General features: G+C 36.9%; 1 long non-coding RNA gene across 2 annotated transcripts; it reads right to left on the bottom strand.

Annotated features, from left to right (window-relative positions):
• Positions 1-2,904: 2,904 nt before the first annotated feature.
• On the bottom strand, positions 2,905-21,318 carry LOC144287866 (uncharacterized). 2 transcript variants are annotated; one of them, XR_013355666.1, is made up of 5 exons: positions 21,177-21,318; positions 20,734-20,802; positions 17,839-17,895; positions 13,533-13,618; positions 2,905-4,090 (listed from the first exon to the last, which is right to left on the bottom strand). It is a non-coding gene; the product is annotated as an uncharacterized LOC144287866 (long non-coding RNA). The 2 variants fall into 2 exon arrangements; XR_013355665.1 differs by lacking the exon at positions 20,734-20,802.
• Positions 21,319-22,138: the final 820 nt, after the last annotated feature.

Raw genomic sequence — 22,138 nt, 5'->3', positions numbered from 1 at the left:
TTTTGTTAATATTTTTTTCAACTCAGTCATTTTATTAACAATGATAAACTACGGGTACCTGGGTGGCTCAAGTTATTATCCCAGGGTCCTGGGATTGAGTCCCATGTCAGGTTCCCTGCTCAGCTAAGGATTGAGTCTCATGCTCAGCTCCCTGCTCCCCTTCCCCCTGCTCATGTGTGCTCTCTCTCATAAATAAAATCTTTTTAAAAAACATGATAAAACTAGATTATGCTATGGTTTTAAAAAGAAAAGTCCAACAAAATTTTTTTTCTCTCTCTCCCAGACAACAGATGATAGAAAACACTCCAAGACAGCTCATCTTCATGTGCTGCCTTTGTTCTCAACCACTTTAGCCATAAGGTGTCTTCACACCAACATGCATGTCCTGGTTGATGGCAATGGGAGGGATGAGCAGGCTGAATAGCCAAGCCACAACTGACACAGTACTTCCATTTATAGGCCCTGGTCAAAGCAAACTGCATAGCTACCTAGCCTCAGGGCACCAGGTGGAGAAAAGCCACCCATCCGTCTGCTAGAAGGTAAAAGAGAACCAGACAATGAAGAGGATTGCTCATGCACACCACAGCTGTGAATGAGTATAATAATCACGTGTGCAGTGACTGGGTCTTGACAGTTATAATTCTCAAAACTCTTAATGAAAAGCTATCATTACATTTAAAAATCTAATGAAACACTTAACACAACTCCAAAGCAGAGGTCACAAAAAGGAATCCTGCTAAAACATTTTTAATTCACAATTTCATGATTTATGGTAGCTTCTTTTCCCACTCTAATCTTTGAACTTTCCTCGTGCAAGAAAAAAGGGGGTTCTCTCCCTCTTTAGTGTCCACAAAGCAGCAAAAATGGAATCTAATTCTCAGATCCAAGGAAATGTGGGATTTATAGTCTAGTCAATATGGGCATGTAATCTGCTCTGGGCAAGGGAGAAACCAACAATAATGACCTTCCCATAGGAAAGAGATGCCCCTATTTTACTGGCTAATTCCAGTTTCCCTTCCTTTTCTTGAAAAATAATAACTTTCTTCTAATTCTCTTGCTTGCTCAAGCTAGCTCCCTATTCTTTCACTGTCAAACTACTAAAATGAGTTATATATCCTCATTATTTTCTATTTCCTCCTTCCATGTAACTTCTGAATTTGATCTCCAAACCTGCACGTCCAATCTCAATCATCCAGCTACATGGATGTCACATCACTTGAATATCTTACTTCACAAATCTAGAATCGCACTCAGCATTTCTGCCAAAGCCAGCTGTTTTATTATTTAATATTCTGCCCAAGTTTGAATTGTCAATGAACTTCAATTTCTTTGTCTTTCCAGGCTCTAAATTTATCTGGTCCCAAGGCCTATTTTTTTTTAATGAAATGTTTGATTTGCATGCTCCTCCCTTTCCATTCTTGACCACCATTATACTTAGTACTTCACACCCAGACCACTGAAACCATCTTCTAACTGGTCTTCTTTTCTTTTCTTTCTTTTTTTTTTTTAATTTTTTTTTAATTTATTTATGATAGTCACACACAGAGAGAGAGAGAGAGAGAGGCAGAGACACAGGCAGAGGGAGAAGCAGGCTCCATGCACCGGGAGCTCGATGTGGGATTCGATCCCGGGTCTCCAGGATCGCGCCCTGGGCCAAAGACAGGCGCTAAACCGCTGCGCCACCCAGGGATCCCCTGGTCTTCTTTTCTCTAGGCATTTCTCTCTTTCTGGATTTCAGTATGCCACCTACACAACCATCCCAAAACATTTCTTTTGTTAGGTTAATCTCCAGGAGAGGGAAAGAAGACCCTTCTATAAGCTACCTCTGCACACAGTATAAACACTACCTCCTTTTCATCAGTGGAGCCTTAGTCATGGGCATGATGATTCCCTTCCAAATAAGATCAAAGCACTCACCAATTTTAAGAAAAATCATGCAATTTCTCTTTCTCTGCCACTTCCCATCCATTGCCCCTACCTAGCTCGATATAACTACCCATTTTTCAAATCCCACTTGTTATTTAAAACCTAGAACCAACGCCTCCATAAGCTCTTCTTGAACCATGGTTGGCTCTGTAAATATAATTTGTGTACAAGGAGTCACAAAGCAGCATTCCACAGAATGACACTCAGATGTATTTTGTTCAGTTGACATGGTGTCGGTGTTATCATTTAAGTTAAATTTTAATTCTCTTAGGGACTACATATACTCTTCAGTTTCCTTACCACTTGAGTTTGAGAACCTTGGTCTATGCCGTGTCATGCCGGTAGCATTATTTCATAATCTTTGGTGATTTGTTAAAATGTTTTATTTTTCCAACTTATAATTTCCTAAGGGCAGAGAGGTGTCTTTATACATTTAAATTCTTAAATAGGGCAAGATGGGAGAGCACTTTGTAAACATGATTAGCCACAGAGTTACTGGTTGCTATGTCTCTTTTACACCAACTTCTACCAGCATCAACACCAGGAGGACATCTTTGAGCCATTTAGGAACCATTACTGGGGAAGAAAAATGGTTTATTACCAGGGAAGAAAAATCGTTCCATAAACATCTTTCCTCTCTCCTCTTTCCCCCTCCCCCCACCCAACTGATAAATTTTATTTTCATATCAATTCACAGATTTCCTCAGCATTTCATCCCAATTCAAGTTTAATATTCAAACAAAAACTTCTATATGCAAAAGCATTCATCCAGGAGCTCTTCAAATCCCAAATAAGGGTAGTTGTTGGAGCAAATAGATCCAATATAGAGAAATGAGCGAAAATGATTTCAAAAGAAAAAAATACGGAAATTTGGCAGAGAGAGAAAAAGAATCTCAGTGTTTACAATGGCTTGGAAATAAAAGAGGAAAAATGTTTACAGAAAATATTTTGAAAAAAAGAGCAAAAGTAGGCATAGAGTAGTGATCGAAAGAGCAAATTAATATTTATTCAGTATCTAATGCCAGCCAAGATTTTACACTCCTTATGTCACAGTGACCACCGGAGGTTGGTGTAGTTGTTCTTATCCTCAATGAGGACTTGAAGTTCAGAGAATTTACCTGAGGATATACAACTCCGGTAAATAATAGCAACATGATTCAAACTGGATCTGACTCGGATGCCTGCATTCTTGGAACTAGGCTGAACAGCCTCCTAATAAAATAAGACAGAAATCATAGGCTTAGTAGATGACAATTGGTCGAACAGTTTATTTTAATTAATAAAAACTTTTAACTGTATTCAAAAAGTAGAAGCCACAGAGGAAAAATTCTAACAGTGTTGTAAGAAAAACAATGATTAAGAATAATTATTCTAATGTGAAATGAATAAGAACTGGGTGTCAGGCATCGAACTGCAAGAGAAGACCACAGCAGCAGATTGGGAAGTCTTCTACCTCAGACAGGACTTGGAGATGATAAGCACACAAAGGCAGGAAATACTAGCAAGACCAATACAAGTGAGGGCCGACTTAAGTTAACACTGTAAAATGGTTTAGACTTTTTGGATGAGGATTTTGCAATATAATTCATATCCATTAAAATTTTCATGCCTTATGAAACAGAAATCTCAACTTCTGGAAACGTAACTCAGAGGAATAATACGAAATGTGGGGTGCTGGGAGGAGAGGAGCCTGAATGAAAGTGATACACTTTAAAAATTCATATATTTTTTAAAAACTAGTAATAATATGAATATCCAATAGTTGAGGAAATACTGAGCAAACCATGGTATAGTATATAAGCCATTAAAATGTTAAATGTGTTTGCTTAGAAACCTTAGAAAAAGTATTTAAAATAGGTCAAAGGCAAAAAGCATTAATCTTGTATGCACTAAAATAATAGTTACTATTTTTGAGCACTATGTGCCAAATTCTGATCTAAAAGCAATACATATATTACCTCATTTAAACCTAATAACTTCTCTATGAGGAAGGTGTTATCATCTCCATCACGCAGAAGAGAAATCTGGAGGTAACCAGGGCAGTTACGCCCCAGGTCACACAGCTATTGAGAGAATGAGACAGGTTTCCAACCCACATAGTCTGGCTCTAAGACCCAAACAATTAACAACCACAGTGTTGATGCTGCCTCCATAATTATAAGACCTGTAATTAAACAAATGAAAGAATGAAATATATGTGGATAAAGATTAAGAAATATTATCAAAGAGGAATTAGTACAACTTGGAAGTAGAATGAAAGTAAGCAATGGAGTAGATTTATTAATTTATTTTGTTCCTAATCCACATAAGGGCCTATACTAACTGTTATAATAAGAGATCTCCCTGGTAATGGTTTCATTCAATCCTTTCTAGAGGGTTAAATTAACTCTGTGGTCCTTTTCAGATTTTCGGTTAACATTAAAATCTCATAATTAATATTGTTCATATGTAACTAGTCACATCTAGTTGAAATTTATACCTACAGTTTCAGAGAAACTTTTACCAACAAGAAATTAAAATGACATAAAAATAGGGAAGTACAAAATGGAGGAATAAAATTATTCTTCCAGCTCTGTCAAAAAAAAAAAGCTAAACTCTTAAATTTATCATGTATGTTTTAAAGTAGTGAGCATACCATACCACAATCAAATTTCTTTGAACTAAAATGTGATTAAACATTGTAAAGAGATTAGTGTACATGCAAATTAGTGTACATTCAAAATTTCAAGTTAGATTTAATCCCTTAGCATCTTAAGGGGGTTATGGCAGAGAATGATACCGTTTTCTTTAGGATAAGACTGTGTAAAAATTATATATATTCAAATATTTCTTCAATTAATCCTTGCCTTATGACCTACTAAAAAGAAATCTCAAAGGAATACTGCAATACATGATGTTACATCCAACTTCTGCAAACCACAACTGTCACTGTAATGTCACATTTCATTTCAACCCAATTTCAAGACTATAACCCTCCAATTCTCAAAGGTAATTTAAGCTGTATTCAACTTTAAAAGGATTCAACTTTAGTTAATGCCATCTTCATTGTCGCTTGAAGATTATATACCTAAAATATTAGGGACAAGTTAACACAATAAAGCAATCAGAGGTATTGTTCTAAACAAGAGACATTTTCTTGTGTGACTCCTGGAAAACAAGTTTTTTCACTTTGTAGACACACCATATGTATTGGTTTCATGGGCACCAGGAAATCATCAACTTAACTCCTATAAAAAGAGAATAGTTAACGCCTCTGCATAATGAACACTGAGCCAGACTATACATAATACACATATATATTTTCAAAACACCGTATCACATACCATTTAAACAGAGCTCCTGTGATTGAGTGTTGTAAGCAAAGAAATTTTATCCATTGTTTCTAATACTATTTCAAATGGAATCATTTGAAACCTTGATTAAAAATGTATACTGGGATGTCAGGTAAAGTATTAGGTAATAGAAATGTGCTTTTTAAGACCCATTATACAATTTCTATTATTTGAGAAACAAAATAACACATAGATTTCAAAATAACAAAGCTTGCTACAGCACCCATCCTCAATTTTCTCCTACCAGAGGTTATATAAAGAAATAAAATTATCAAATGGAAGAGCATAGAGAGGCATACACCAGCATTGTAAAAATCAATTTAAGAAATGCAACTGCAGTTGTCTTTCCTGGGTTTTTAATTATGTGTTTGTTTGCCATGGTGGCCTAATTTAGTCAAGAAGATGAGCCAACATTAAAAGCTGGTAGGAGAGGTAAGTAATCCCCAGGGTGGGCTGCTTGTGCTCAAGAGTTTAAAAGCTACATATACAGAGGCAGAAGCCAAGGCACATTTGAGAAGGGGGTCCACATGACAAACAGTGAAAGGCGAGCAAATCAAATTTTTCACAATTAGTTGAACAACAACTGTGACAGGTTTAGCGCTTAGCATTTTCATTTGTGTGCTCAAATTTGGTTATCTGTCCTCTTTTATGCAAATGCGATGTGACAGGAGAAGCTGGGAGCACTGGAGCAGGCCAATCACTCACAACAGGGGCTAGGGCTGCTCAGCTGAGAGGCCGGGATTAAGTGGACTGAATGCTGATGGATAAATGACAGGAGCAGAGCTGAAAGCCTCATGAACTGATTTAAAACTTCTAAGGGAGGATGCCAAGAATATAATTATGCTTTATGCCCCAGCCTAAACTGTCAAAAATAAAAAGATAAAAGAAGAATATAAATTGTACCAAATGAATATTATCAGCATTCATAATTTAACTAAACCCAACATGTTTATCCTACACTGGAAAATAGATAAGATTGGAAAGCTGTGTTCTTATACCACAGCCCTTAGGACTCAAGCAAAGTTTAAAAATTTAAAAGTGGAGAAGAGAAGAAAACCCAAGACACTGCAGCTCTCTCCAGCAAGGCAAGGGCCCTCTCAGCAAAGGTGGCACAGGCAGTTCACCTTCTACTGTCTCTCTGCCAGAGAGGTGCAGGTTCAGGGTGGCATTTCCATCACCAGCACCTAGGAGAATGAGTGACATTTCCATGAAGCTGTAGGCTGTCTGCATTCTGCACAACCAAATACTAACAGTCAATGATTCTATCAAGCCAAAGGGTTGAGAAACATCAGAGCTTGTTACCTCATTTGTTCCACATAGGTCTTGTAATTGTATCGTCTCTGTAAATTCTTAATAGAATGTTTTACAACACTAAATTTCTCAGAAAGTAGAGTCTACTATCTGAAAACTGAAAATTGTCCTCGGTTCCTTTCAACCTCTGATTATAATTTCTCTATTATCACTACATACACACCCAGCTTTCTGGAAAGATATCAATGATATAAGACAAAAAGACAGGAAAAGCCTATATATATGTACTTTATGGATAAATACATACATAAAGGGAAGATATAATCTGAAATTCTCTTCATAAAAAAGGAGGATACCAAGCAATGCCATACAATAGGAAGAAACACAGAAAGTAAAGACGGTAACAAAGGCAAGCCATGTATAAATGGCTACATGATACTCATACTCAAGAAAATACGTAAATTGAAAACATAATTTGTCCCAATCAACGGCATTAGCTAAGAGAAATTTCTCCACTCTGTAAGAAACTTTGACCTAATTTGTTAACTTAGTCCACCTCTTAAAATTCATCATTTGCCACAAGGTTAACAACTGTAGAGAATGTCATAAAATTCAGAAAATATTAATTGCTACACATATTTAGCAAAAACAACAGAATAAAAATACCAATTTTTGTGCAAAAGACTTGACATTAATATGCTAATTAAGAAAATAATTAAACCTATCTTTATAAGACTAAAATAATATAAATAAAATATTATTAAACAAACCTCTTAAATTTTTTTATGGATATAAAAATGTGGGCAGCCCAAGTGGCTCAGAGGTTTAGCGCCACCTTTGGCCCAGGGCGTGATCCTGGAGACCTGGGATCAAGTCCCACATCGAGCTCCCTGCATGGAGCCCGCTTTTCCCTCTGCCTGTGTCTCTGCCTCTCTCTCTCTCTGTGTCTCTCATGAAAAAATAAATAAAATTTTTAAAAAAAATGTAAATGTTCTAAAAAATAAAAATGTATATGCAGAAAAGTGCACACATCCTAAGTGTATATATCGACATTTCTCAAAGTGAACACACCTGTGTAACCACCATCAAGATCAAGAAATGGAGTAGTTACCAGAACTGCAGAAGCCCTTGATATGCCCTTCTCAGTCATTAACCCTTCAAATGCAAACACTCTTTTGAATTCTGTCAGGACAAATTTCTTTTGCCTGTTTTTGAAATTCATACAGATTAAATCATACAAAATCTACTCTTCTTGTCTGACTTTCTGGAGAAGATTGGAAGGTCTGATTTCTTTATACAATATTACGTTTAGGGCATTTATCCATATTGTCGTGTAAGTGTAGTTTATACTTTTTTTTTTTTAAGATTTTATTTATTTATTCATGAGAGACTCAGAGAGAGGGGCAGAGACTCAGGCAGAGGGAGAAGCAGGCTCCCTGCAGAGAGCCTGATGTGGGACTCTATCCCAGGACCCCAGGATCACAGCCTGAGCCAAAGACAGACGCTCAATCTCTGAGATACCCAGGTGCCCTAGTTTATACTTTTTCATTGTGTAATATTCCATTGTATGTACAGAATATTCTACTATTGATAAAAACTTGGTTTGTTGCTATGAACATTCCTGTACATTTAGTTTGGTGCATATATATTTTCATTTTCATGGAATAAATACTTAAGGAGTGGGATTGCTGGGTCATTGCCTCTACATGTATATTTTAATATGAATATATAGCTTTGGTAGATCCTGTGTAATAGCTTTCTAAAGAAGAACAAGCACTTTTTACATAGAAAGGAAATCTTACTATACTCTGGAATTTTCTTTTAGGTTACAAAATTAGCAAGAAAAAATTAACCAGAATTAAATATGCATGCCACAGATACAATTCTCAGTCAGAAAATAACATGCCTAAATTGAAACCTGAATTGATTTCCCCTAGCCCTGTTGATAGTATTTATTATGTCTCACTGTGAGAAGAAAGAAGTGGTAGTCATGGCTGCCAACTGTGATGCAAGCTGCGTAATGAATGAGTTCATTGAATGTACTAGAAAATGATCAGTTCATTGAGTGGGTTCCCCAAAAGTGTACCAGTGACTAGAGCTATATATATATTTCCACAAATCCCAGTTGTACCTAGCAGACACAGGAGCCACTCTATGTCATTCACAACATGAGCCACATTTTTATTCATCTAACATATCTGGTTTCACTCCTTTTAGAACAACAAAAGGCCTGCTGTTTGATCTATAAAGGTTCTTTTTTAGTGGGTAAATGGACAGAGCCCTTGCTGCTCAGCCTCATAGCCAGTCTCATACAGGTGAGGGCATGGACATCACTGTAACTCAATCATGATACTAGTGAGGCTCATCTGCTGCTGCAATGGGAACACAGCTTAAGAAGCAAATCCAACTTCTAACTCTATCTCCCAGGCATACCAACACAATCACAATTCAAAACAAGAGCAACCTCCAAACAACATTCAAGTTTATGTCAGGGAAGCTTATAGTCTGGTCCACACTCACTTCTTTCCAAGTTTTCAATAGCTCATACGGAGAAGGAATTGAGATCTGGATCTCTTCCCTTAAAGAAGGTCCCTCAGAAACAATCATGGTCTATGGAGTACTTTTTTCTATTTTGGGGTGGGGATTAGTTTACACATATTAAAAATGAAATCGTCACCCATTAGTACACAATCAGCTTATCTTTCCCTGGGCTCCATATAACCTTTCTTCTGGCAACTGGCTCCTCTTGTTCACCCTTGATGGTCATTCTCATAACTTCATACTTTACCTAGCTGCCATTCTCCATCATGAGGTAGCATTTTCATCTCTATTTTCCTAGAGAAGCTAGGTCCTTTCTTGGGAGGTGTTTGATTTCAGGCCTTTTCCAAATCCTTACACAAATTCCCTCATGAACGCCTCCAATCCCCAACCCCCTTTTCCAGCCAGTATGTTCTCTTCCATTCTCTTTGAATCTCCAGTTTTGATTGGCAGAGTTCTTTCCTCTCTGCTTTCAAGCTGTTTCCTGGTGTTATCATCCAGAGATATTTAAACTTCCATCTGAATGTCTCATCCCTCCTCTCTCAGGCAGTTCAAATCACATTTCCAGGTCTGCATCATTGGACTACAGTTTCTTAAACATCAGAATTTTCATTAACAATTATATTTAAATTTTCTAGACTCCACCTTAACCAAAACAACTTGAAAAATAGAAATAATTTGCGGGGAGAAACTCTCTTTCAAAAGTGCCAATATACTTAAACTATCCATCTCCACCAAATTTTTATTCATCTGTTAACACTCAGCTGTCATCTCTATAGAACCTGTAGCAACTCCTTGAGACAAAGTTAGTCATTTTATTTTGTGAGCTTCATAAGACCATTATAGCATTTAACATGTTGTGTTGGAATTACCTGCTAGGATGTTTGCCTTCTCCACTGGGCCCTGAACTCCACAAGAGCAAAGGCTGTGTTCATCTTTCTATCCCCCATTTCAATTCAGCAAATATTCAACACACAGCACTGTGTCAATTTCAAAGTTGGTACTTAATAAATATTTCATGAGAGAATGGAAGAGTGAAGGGAGATAAATTTATATTATTTTAGAACTCTTTAAAAAATAGTTCTGGCAGAAACTTCTGTTTTCATTCTTATTTCCAAAAGGAAAAAATGTTTTTCCAAAATCCATATTTATATCAGGGATACTTGAGGTTTGTTTCTCCAGTTTATGTTTATAAACCTAAATTTACATGATGAATAACTTGAATTATATGGCATAGTACATGTGGCCTTAGAGGTAATCTAGTCCAGGGAGACAGCTAATATATAGCATTCTCAGTGCTGCTCTCCACCTCTTGCACCCATAGCAGACAGCACTAATCGATCATGGCACTCCTTCTCATTAAGTCAAGACTCAGCCTTGGAATCCTCAAGTCAGCACTTACCAGGCTGTTCTCTAGAGTTAGTGGTCAAGATGAATCCTGCTTTTCACTCATAGTCTATTCTCTCTTATTTAAACAACATGAGTCCCAGAGAGGTTAAATGACTTTGCCTAGGTCACAGAGATCATTAGCAGTAGATGCTAAACCAAACCCTATCACCTAAGACTTTCTTCCACTAGAATACACTTTTTATTTCTATAGGTGATCAATAGGAATGAATACTTCATAGAAAGTATTAGTTTTGTTTTATATGTACATGTGTATTATATATTAGATTATATATTTTATATAATGGTTTATTTAGAACCTTCACTTAGTATTTCTCAACCAGTGGTGTCAGCAGTATCATAAAGACCTCATTGTATATCATACCAGTCCAATCTTCCCTTGAAGCCAAAGAGGCACAGTTTTTCAAAACTAAGAACAAGATCAGTCCAACTCTCTGGAATATAAAAACACTGAATTTTTTTTTAACCCAAAGTGAAATGCCTCTAAAAGTTTGCCATAAAAAGTAGTAAACACAAAAGAATGCATTAAAAGAAACATCGGTCAGGACACCTGGGTGGCTCAGTGGTTGAGCATCTACCTTTGGCTCAGGTCGTGATCCCAGGGTCCTGGGATCGAGTCCCACATCAGGATCTCCACAGGGAGCCTGCTTCTCCATCTGCCTGTGTCTCTGCCTCTCTCTCTGTCTCTCATGAATAAATAAATAAAATCTTTAAAAAAAAAAAGCAGCACTGGTCAGTTTAACTGGTATCTTTCTTATAGTTTCTTAGCAGATTAAAGACCTATTTGAAAAAATAGCTATGAAAATCAGAATACAAGCAAGACTTATCTATATTAGTTTTTTCAATGGGTTGTCCAATTAGTAATTTTTAAACTTTCTCTGTATATTCACATTATGCTTTTCCATCCAGGTGTCACTGCCACCAGTACAAGTGGGTGTCAGGTAGGACCCCAGAACTTCGTAATAGTACTTTTTTTAAACAGCTCAAATGCTATAATTGCCTATCTTTATCATACATAAATGCTTACTATGTATAAAAGAGTATACTGAAAAGAAAACAAGAAGTATATTAAGAAGTAAGTACAAGTCATTGTTTTCTTTTCTAGAGCATAAGCTTCAAATTCCCCAAAGGGCTAGACTTGTTTCTTCCCGATGGGCCAGCAGGAGTATAAGAAAGAAACCAAAAAAGTTGAAATAAATTAAAATCTCAGATTCCTTTCCCTCTTTGTGTGTGTGTGTGTGTGTGTGTGTGTGTGTATGTGTGTGTGTGTGTAGCAAACTGAAAAATACTCTCAAAGAATCAACACCCAGGATACCTCATTACCAGAAGTAGAGAGGCAAATAAGAAAGAGAGTAAAGAAAGAGCAACCCCACAGCCTGAGAATAGATGACAAGCTAAGTTCTTAGACATGAAATCACACAAAGGTTAGCCATTTGAGGAGAAATGAAATAAACTATTAGCAAATAACAATGAAAGCTTTTGGGGGGTAAATGCCTGATGTTTATGGACCAAGAAAAAGTGGTTGTAACTCTTCTCTCTCTCTGGTTGATATTTGGGCAACATGTGTCCACTTATTTCAATGCATGACTTACAAGTGTAACAAACTTATGACAATAGCCCTGTAGACATGCCTCTTCAGAGATCTGAGATATTAAAGCAAAGCATTAACAAACTTATTTTTACAATTCCTAGAAGAAATGGTGATGGCAGCTATTGAGTTATTTACCTAGTGCTTCTCAGACCCAGCCCAACCCTTCTACATCTGGCTTCGACTGTGTATCTGCAAACTACATTTCCCAGACTAACTTGCCAATGGGAGAAAGTGTTGGGAGACTATCAGAGGAAGTAAGGGAAAAGAGATGCCCCCACTTCAGGTCTTGTATGCGTCCTTCCAGAATCTTTTTATCACTTTCAAAACCAGCAATATGATCTCCTTGGAAGTCCAAGCCCCAGCTGTCAGTCCCTCTTCCATGGCAGCTACCTATTCCCTTCTATTCTTTACTCTTGAAAGAACCACTACCACCTCCATCACATTTTTTTTCTCACCTCCATCACTTTTAAGTGGCTGTAACTAATACTCCATTACCCAATTTTATAAACTGTTATATGAATTTTTCACTGGAGACAAGAAGGCAACACAATGACATACTTATCTATATGTGTGTGAACTGAATAAAAAATGCACAGTGACCAATTACAGACTCTGAAAGAAACAATGTGATTTTTCACTGATCATGATGCACATCTCTTATTTACACAGTGATGTGTGGACTTAAGAGCTAGTGCTGAAGTTTCTATTTTAAGCACTCACAGTTAATATACTGTGGTGACTGATTTTGAATCATAGTGTTGTGAGACTGGTGTTACTTAAGTAAACTGTGGTAAGTGAAATTCGTGTAGATTACGGTAGTCTAGAGCAAAGACTGCCTGTAGTTATTTGTATTAAACTCAACTATTTGAGGGTTCATTTTCATTTCTTTTGAATCATAACTCATCCATTTCAACAAATGTACCTCCAAACAGACTTGACTAACATTTACTTTTGAAATAAATCCATGGTGAATGAGGGCTATCCATTCCCTTTTATGCTCTATTCTCTCATGCTGTTGACACCTTTCCTAGCATTCACGCACTAGATACAAGTCATGGTGGGTCATGCTCATTGATCTGTTTTCACTGTGGGCTGCTGTACTCAGCCGACTTTTGTTAAGTATAGCCAAAGATGAGATGCGAGTGGGTACCTGATACACACATAGATTACGGTTGTCTGGGACAAAATTTGAGTCATTATTTGCAATTCTTCATAACTTCCTGTTTTAGAATTCTACACCCATGCTCTTCCCCATGTGGCATTGCCTTATTCTAATAAGAGTAAGAAGAGTATATTTACTACCATATTTACTACCATATTTACTACCATTTGGCTATGTGCCTTGCTTGAGCTGATGAAATATGGGTAGATGTGGCAATATGCCAGACTGCGGTCTCAAGAGGCATGACTTGATCAATTATCATCCACAAGAAGAGAATGCCCAGAGGGCTGCCGTTCCTTCAGCCTGGGCCCCAGAATGAACATACCATGAAACAGAGCTAATGTCAACCCATCGCCTCAAGCAAAGCTTCCTAGTTGACCCCAGTTCTAGATCAGCTGAATCACCATCAACCTGTGGACATACAGAAGAATAAAGGCTTACTGGAAGCCACTGGTTTTTTTGTTTGTTTGTTTGTTTTAATGTTTCCTTACACATCTGTCAGTTTGTTTGTTGTTGTTGTTTTTGCAATAGCTGATTAACATAGGACAGAAGAGCGCATTTATTTAGCTCAAATAGAAAATCTCCCCCAAAGCTTATACTGGGAAGTATAGAAAAATTTCTAGCTAGCAGAGAGAGTAGAATGGAGGAGAGACACAGAGAGGCTGAGATACTATGAGAAAATAGGCAAGGAGTGATTGTTTTAAACCTTGAATAATTTTGGAATTCTAGGCCATATATACACCTCTGAAGCCAGTTTTCCCCAAGACATCGAGCTCATAGGCAGTACTTAGAGCAACTTGAGTTCTCCACAACACAAAGAGCTCAACTCTCTCTATTCTACAGCTGCCATACCTCTTTATATTAGAAGCAGGTGGAGTGCAGAAGGGGAAATGACATTTTCCATAGGATTCCTTATATCTAAAGCAGACCAGGTCTGAGAGTAAATCCAATTCATATTTCTGAATGAAGTACTAGGAGTGGATGGAAGATTAGATCACATCCAGTTTCCTTATAACTACCTGGGCCTTTCTTTTCCAAGATATAGAGCCCATAGGAATTATTTTCCATTCTCTGAGGCTTTCAAATAATTATGAATCCACTGAGCCATTACCATATCCCAAGAAAATCCTTAATCCATATAATTTCATCAGATTTTCTTAGTGAGAAAAATACTTATAGTGAGAAGATACTATTTTTACCTCCATTTTACATATGAGGAGACTGATTGGCCCTGTAAATTATTTGCTTGAGGTCACAGTTTCTAAACCCATGCGCTCCATCTCCCTACTCCAGCCATCTTATGCTGACTGTCTTTAGGAAGTAGTGGCAGGAACCAAAGTACCAACTCTTGCCTGGAAATATTTTCATTACCCTAGGCATCAGGATATAGTCATTGAAAGAAACAAATAGTTCAAAGGAAAAATAGAACATTTTTCTTTAACTTGAAGCAAGTATAAGCAAACATATTTTTCCTTATACTGGGTGTTTTTATTCTGGTACTAGGCTTTGTTAGTATGCCTTTCTTCCCTGGGATTCTCTCTCTCCTCAATACCTTTTCCTACACCTTTTTCATTTTATGATTCTCCTTCTCCCTTTCCCCAGAAAAACTCAGGGCAACCAAATTCATTTATTTTACAAATATCTGCGTGCTTATTATAACCAAGTTACTTACATTTTGTAGTAGAGAATTACTATATTCTCTATTATATAGAGAATATATATTACTATATCCTCTATCTTAACACAACTATTCTCAGTTGTGTTAAGATTTCTAGGGATTGGGTGAAAACAGCAATCCTCATACCCCAGCACATCACAGCTGCCCTGAGTTCTGAGCAAAAGAAATTTCTATTAAAATTGATTTAAAATTCCATTAGTTCCATGCATTTCTGTCGCTCATATCACACTTGCGCAGTCCTCAAATGATCAGGCCGTGGTGGCCATGTTCTAGCACACCGTTCTTACAACTCCTCCTGTCATTCCTTTCCACAGTGCACCCTGAAATGTGTACCAGTTATAAACAACTTCTCTTACATTCTTAATCTCCTCCTTCCCACTGACTCTATTCCTTCAGTCTATAAAATTTAGACCTTCCCTTTCCTTTCCCCAGCAAAAGCTTCAAGTCCTCCACTTTGAGTTTCCTACTTTGTCTCCACCAAACATCGATCTGATTTCTCCTTCCATGAAACTCCCTATGGCCTTTCAAATTGGCCAGTCCACAGGTCCTTTCCGTCTTGATCTTACTGACCTCTTTATCAAGCCTCTATTTGTGATGTTCTCTCCTTCATTAGCTTTTGTGATGTCCTTTCAGTTAGGTCTTTTTTTCTAGCAACTCTTTTTTCATCTACTTCAGGGGAACCCCTCCTCTAGCCCTTGAAAATATTGGGGTTTACCACCCCTTAGTTTTACCACTTTGCATGCTAAATGTCCTCCCTGAGGAATCTCACTCATGCAGTGAATACAGTTCCTTAGACCTGTATCTGCATCCCAGACTCCTCTCCTATACTTCAGATAGCAGACACCTGCTTACAGGATATTTCCATTTTGATATCCCACAAGGCCCTGAAACTCAACATGACAGGAATTCAACTCCCTTTCTTGTCCTACAAACTTGCTCTGAATCCCACTGCTCCAACTCAGGGCATGGCACAACCATCAATGTTGTCGCTCAGCCTAGAAACCTGGAGTCTCTATCTAACCTTGTTATGCCCGTCCTCCCTGGCTCCAGTGCATTCTCCTCACCACTGCAAAAATGATCACTTCACATTTCCCTGCACACATCTTTTGTCTTCCTTCTATTCTATCCCCTTCTTTTTTTTAAACTTTCAAACCACTCAATAGCCGCTGCTTCAACACAAGGTTCAAACAAGCTCTGAACCTTCTCTCCAGACTCTATCCTAGCTTCTGTTTCTTTTAAATTCCTTTACATTTCAATTGCTTCATGCTCCTGGCCACTCTGCTCAGTACTTACCTTCATAAATTGATGTTTATGGGAACTTCCCCCCCCACCACATATCAGGCAAGAGAGTAGATAGAACAGGATTATAAAAGGGATGGCAAGGTATTTGTTTGCTCAATGGCTGGAGAGATTTAGGGCAAGAAATAAAAGGAGCTGTGTTAAAATAAGGCAGACTGAACATATGCACTGGGTCCCAGGAACAAAGATTGATAGTGTTGGAGAAGGATCACTGACTTCCTCAGACTACAGTGCAGCTTTGCCACCCTGAAAGTGTGGTATGGGTAGGGGAGAGGGGCACTGTGAGGTTTGGGTGTACCCAGTAGTGTTTTGACAGAGGCCACTATGATTTGCAGTAGAGGCTGTGGTAAAGGGTCCAGTTGAATCTGGTGTGGAAGAATGAGAGGGGACTAGTTAAGGCTAGGTATTTAGGAAATGCTCAAGTATAAATGGGAAAGATAATAAAGGTGTGTGTGGGGGGGTGCTATTCACCAGTTATAGGGTGGAGGCCATGAGGCAAATGATACTCCTAAGTAGCTGCAAAGAAAATGAAGTCATCTAATGGGAACTGAGGTCATCTACTACCAAACTTTTAAAAACATGAAATTTTCTTCCTCTCTTTGTCTCTATTACTATCTAAGGGTAGTCCTTATAAGCGTGCTTTGGATTTTTTTTTTTTTTTTAATTCCATGTTTCTGGGCAGCTTAGACTATCATTACTGTTCATTCTACCTTCTTAGTAGAATCCTTTCTTTAAAGATTTAAACAGGATTCTCAAAATAAATAAATAAATAAATAAATAGGATTCTCTGGCCTCTTTTTGTCCCTTTTGCCTTGCAAACTACTTATCTACCTCTCTTCTACCTTAAAAATCTCAAAAAACCTGCCTAAACTCTGTTTCTATATCTTTACTTTCCTTTTACTCTTTAGCCTATCCATCCTGGCTCCCATATCCATCATGAAAAAATCAGATTTTTCTGAGTTCCAGAAAAATATTCCAGAGTTATCAATGACTTCCTTATCCTAAAATCCAATGGACATTTTCCACATTTCACCTTACTTTGCTTTGTAATATTTGACACATTTCATCCTCTCCTTCCTAAGAAATTTTTTTTTTGGGGGGGGTCCTCTATTTGTAAATACCATTCCTGGTTTTGTTTCTACCACTTTGGCTGTCCTTTTTAATTCTCCTTTGCAGAATCTGCCTACATTATCCAGATTAAAATGTGGACTTCCTCATTCTATATGTTATCTTAGGAATCTCATTCTCACCTATAAATAAAGATTTCTGTACTACATAATTCTCAAAATTGTTTATCACTGCAATGGAGTCACACTGGACTTCTTTCTGTTCCTCAAATATACCATACTTGGTCCTTGTGTAGTATTTTTGCACAAAACTGTTCATTCCTCAAGAATATGCTCTCCCTCTAGTTAAGCTGCTTCTCAACTTTCAGATCTCAACTAAAAGATCACTTTTTTGGGAAGACTTTCCTGACCTATAGGTCAGATTCATTTGCTTTATACCTCCATAAAATTGTTTCTTTCCTTCAGAGCATTTAATCATTTTGCTTTTGTTTTGTTTCCCTTCTCTTTTGGATGATTTCAACTCCCCTGAACTATGATAAAGGGCAGGGAAAGGAACATAAGCATCAGTTGTTTTAATCTCCACCCACCTTTTCATGGGTGAGCACTGCCATTTCTCAATATGAAGTCTCTTTCAGGCAGCAAAGCTGATGGGAAAAATAAAAGAGTCAACATGTATGTAGAACCACTTCACTTACTGGCACTGGTTGTGTAACCAGTTGAATTAAGTCTGCAGCACTTCCAGAAATTCCCAAGTTTGCAAACTCAATTGATTCCTTCATATACCTCAAATACTTGCTCTCAGGACTTCATTCTTTATCAGAAGTACACAACTTTCCATGACATTTCCCCAGATTGTTCCCTGAGATGGAACTAGATGTTACTCTGCCTTTAGTTTTTTTCTCGAATTTTTTGAGGATTTAAATTCACATTCAGTTGTAAGAAATAAAGATCTCGTGTATCCTTTACCAAGATTCCTCCAATGGTAATAATATCTTGCAAAAACTATAGTACAATACAACAACCAGCTTACTGATAGTCAAGACACAGAATATTTCCATTAAAGGTCCCCTCAATGTTGTCCTTTTACAGTCACACCCACCACCTCCATAACACCTTGCTACTAATCCATTCCCCATTTTTATAACTTTGTCATTTCAAAAATTTTATATAAATGGAATCACACAGTAAGTAGCCTTTTGGGATTGGCTATTTCTTTTTTACACTCAGCATAGTCTCTGGAAATTCATCCAAGTTGTTGGCATGTATCAATGTGTTGTTTTTAATGCTGTGTAGTATTTCATTGACTAAACATATCAGATGAATCATTCACCCAGTGGAAGACCTGTAGATTATTTCCAGTTGCTTATTATTATGCATACTTATATTCAAGTATTTGTGTGAAAATAAGTTAAATGCCCAGGAGTATAATTGCTGGTTGATATGATAGTTGCATATCTAGCTATTTAAGAAATTGTCACACAGTTTCCTAGACTGGCTATACAATTTAACATTTCCACCAATCTGGGAGTGATCTTATTTCTTCCTCTCTCCCTTCTTTCTTTTAGAGAGGGAGGAGGGCAAAGGCTGAGGGAAGAATCTTAAGCAGGCTCCATGTCCAGCACTCAGGACTTTGAGATCATGACCTGACCTGAAATCAAGAGTGGGACATTTAATCAACTGAGCCACCCTGGTGCCCCAATGAATGATCCAATTTCTCTTTTTATGATCCAATTTCTATGCATCCTTGCCAGCATTTGGTTTTGTCCATTTTCACCTTTTTCTTTGGCTATTCACATCCTATTGAGGTTTTAATTTCTACTTTCCTTATAGTAGAGGATTTTGAGTATCTTTTCATGTGCTTATCTGCCACCTGAATATCTTTGTTGTAATGTCTTTTTTGCCCATGTACTTTTTTATTGTTTAGCTTTGAAGAATTATATATTCTGGATACCAGTGCTGACACATACTAGGTGTGGTTTCCAAATTTCTCCCACTCTGTAGCTTGTTATTATCGTTAACAGATTTCACAGAGCAAGTTTTAAATTTTGATGAAGTCCAACTTATCATACAGTATGGATCATACTTTTGGTGTCAAGTCTAAGAACTTTTGCCTAGCCTTAGATCTCAAAAATTTTTCATTTTCCTACAAGTTTTATACTTAAATCCTTGATCCATTTTAATTATTGAATAAGATGTGAATTTTTTCAGGGAGAGGGGTGTTTTGATTTTGCCAATGGATGTCAAGTGTTCCAGATCGTTTGAAAAAGATTTTACTTCCTCCATCCAATTGTTTTTGTACCTTGTCAAAAACCAATTGTACACATTTCTGTGCATCTTTATGAGATCTCTATTCTGTTCCATTGATCGATAGGTTTATCCTTCCCATGAAGATTCTTTCTTCATAAAGTCCCAATTACTATAAGTCTTGAAACTGGTTAAACTGATCCTTCCACTTCATCTTTTTCAAAATTGATTTATTCTGGTTCTCTTGCCTTTCCATATAATTCCAAGATAATTTTGTTATCTATATTTGATAAGTATTATATTAACCTATGTATGAATTTGTAGAATGAACACATTTATTAATGTTGGGTTTTCTAATCCATATATTCTGTCTCTCCATTTATTTAGTTCTTTGGTCATTGGCATTTTGTAGTTTTTAGCATACAAGTTCTGTACATGGTTTGTTAGATTTACATTTAGGTATATAATTTTTCTCATGCATGGTTGTAACTAGCATTGTATTTTTAATTTGTCTCCCAGGTGTTCAATGTTGGTATAGAGAAAAAGAATTTATGTTTATGATTCATAGTAAGCCATAACTAGACCTGCACACAGGAAGGCCCTAAGTGTTCACATTTTGGAAAATGCCCAGGTCCAACTGGGCAAAAGCAGTCACAGGTAGGTTACAGAAATATCTAGCAGTGAAAATCCTACAATTGAACTTGGCTGGACATTAGGTCTGAATGGTGTGGCTTATGTTTATGTGGTAATATAAATTGTACTCAGGTGTTCTTGTGGCAGATATAAAAGGGTGGATCTTTTTTGGGGGGAGGATACCTTGGAACTTTTTCAGGTTACTGTCACCCCTATATTCAGTGATTCCCCATACAGGAACCCTGTATAAATGCATTCTTGGATGGATGTTTTAAACTTTTTTTTTTTTATAAGATTTTTTTTTTAATTTTTTTTTATTTATTTATTTACTTATGATAGTCACAGAGAGAGAGAGAGAGAGGCAGAGACACAGGCAGAGGGAGAAGCAGGCTCCTTGCACCGGGAGCCTGATATGGGATTCGATCCTGCGTCTCCAGGATCGCGCCCTGGGCCAAAGGCAGGAGCCAAACCGCTGCGCCACCCAGGGATCCCTAAACTTTTTTTTTTTTAGAGTAGGATCCATGCCCAGTGTAGAGCCAATGCAGGGCTTGAACTCAGAACCCTGAAATCAAGACCTGAGCTAAGATCAAGAGTCCAACACTTACCGGACAGCCACTCAGATGCCCTGGATGTGAGTTTTATATATATATAAATGGCTCAATAAAGCTTACCAGCTGGGGGAAAAAAAAACAAAAATACAAATGCATTACTTGCTTTGTAGGCTGCTTTCAACTAGAACTTTAAATCGCAGGGCTAAATCCAGTCTTCCCATCTTCGGCACCTTGTTATAAGGCTCTATTCTATATGAGTACTCCCAATTTGAGGATTCTCTCTTTTTCACTGGGTATCTTGATAAACCAAAATTTAAAAACTTACTCTAGTTTAACCGAAGAATGGTTGGTTAGGCTTCTACTTCATTTTCAATACATGTAATTTTCATCCATTTAGTATTACAAACATGACATATGTGAGTGCTATCATGACTAACAATCAGATCAGTACTGAAAGAATATTTCAAGAATTACCTGTTTGATGTTTAAATCCTTACCTCATTCAGACATGACAATTGCTAAGTGCCAAAGATCTTCTTTTCTACCATTCTTTAATTTCTCTTAATTCTGAACATTAACTTGACAAAAAAAAATAAAATGTGAAATGGACATATTACCTACTATACTTAAAACACAAAAACTAAAAAAAAAAAAAAAACACAAAAACTAAATACTGCATTAAACTTAATACAAATCTGACTGCTATCCATTTCTAACTCTAAAATTGCAGGCATTTCTAAGTATTACTTCCCAAAATCAACTTCTAATAAAAAGTGATGACCATGAAGTCTTAAGTCATAGGTTATTACTTAAAAAAAAAAAAAAAAAAAAGATGGTAATGTCCCTGAAATTTATTTAAATGAGATCTTTGGAATAAATAACATTTTAACATTAAACATGTTTCAAAACCGTAGATTTTAAAAGCTTACTTTGTGTGTAACCTGTACTCTATCCTCCTTGAAGCCAGAAGTCTTTTCATTAACTCCATTTCCTAATTTCAAAATCCTCAAAACCAATACACTACATACTGTAATTTAGATAATCAGAATCATGATTCTCATAGCACTGAATACAAAGTGCATTTTTGCATGTCAATACATTCTAGGTTTAAAAAAGGCGAATCAAAAACCGTCAAGAAAACTCTGCTACAACACTGCAACACTCAAATATGGGAATTAATGTCATACAACAGTATATTAGATAAAACCTTACCATTACATAAATAGCTCAGGAAAATGTTCATGGTTTGCAAGGGATTTTATTCTTCCCAAGAAAATGGATTATCTTTTCAAAAAAAAATTTTTTTTTTTTGCTTAGGATATAGAAGGTAAATATATGGAACCCACCACCTTCCCATTTCTATATAATTTCCTTCAGTCCATTTCACGCTTTATGTTTCAAAAACAAATGTTCAAGAATCTCCTGGGGAAAACAAATTATGTTTTCCTGGAGAAAAGCA

The sequence above is a fragment of the Canis aureus genome, chromosome 17 (assembly GCF_053574225.1).
Source record: "Canis aureus isolate CA01 chromosome 17, VMU_Caureus_v.1.0, whole genome shotgun sequence".
Lineage (NCBI taxonomy): Eukaryota > Metazoa > Chordata > Mammalia > Carnivora > Canidae > Canis > Canis aureus.
This window is presented reverse-complemented; position numbering and strand designations above follow the sequence as displayed.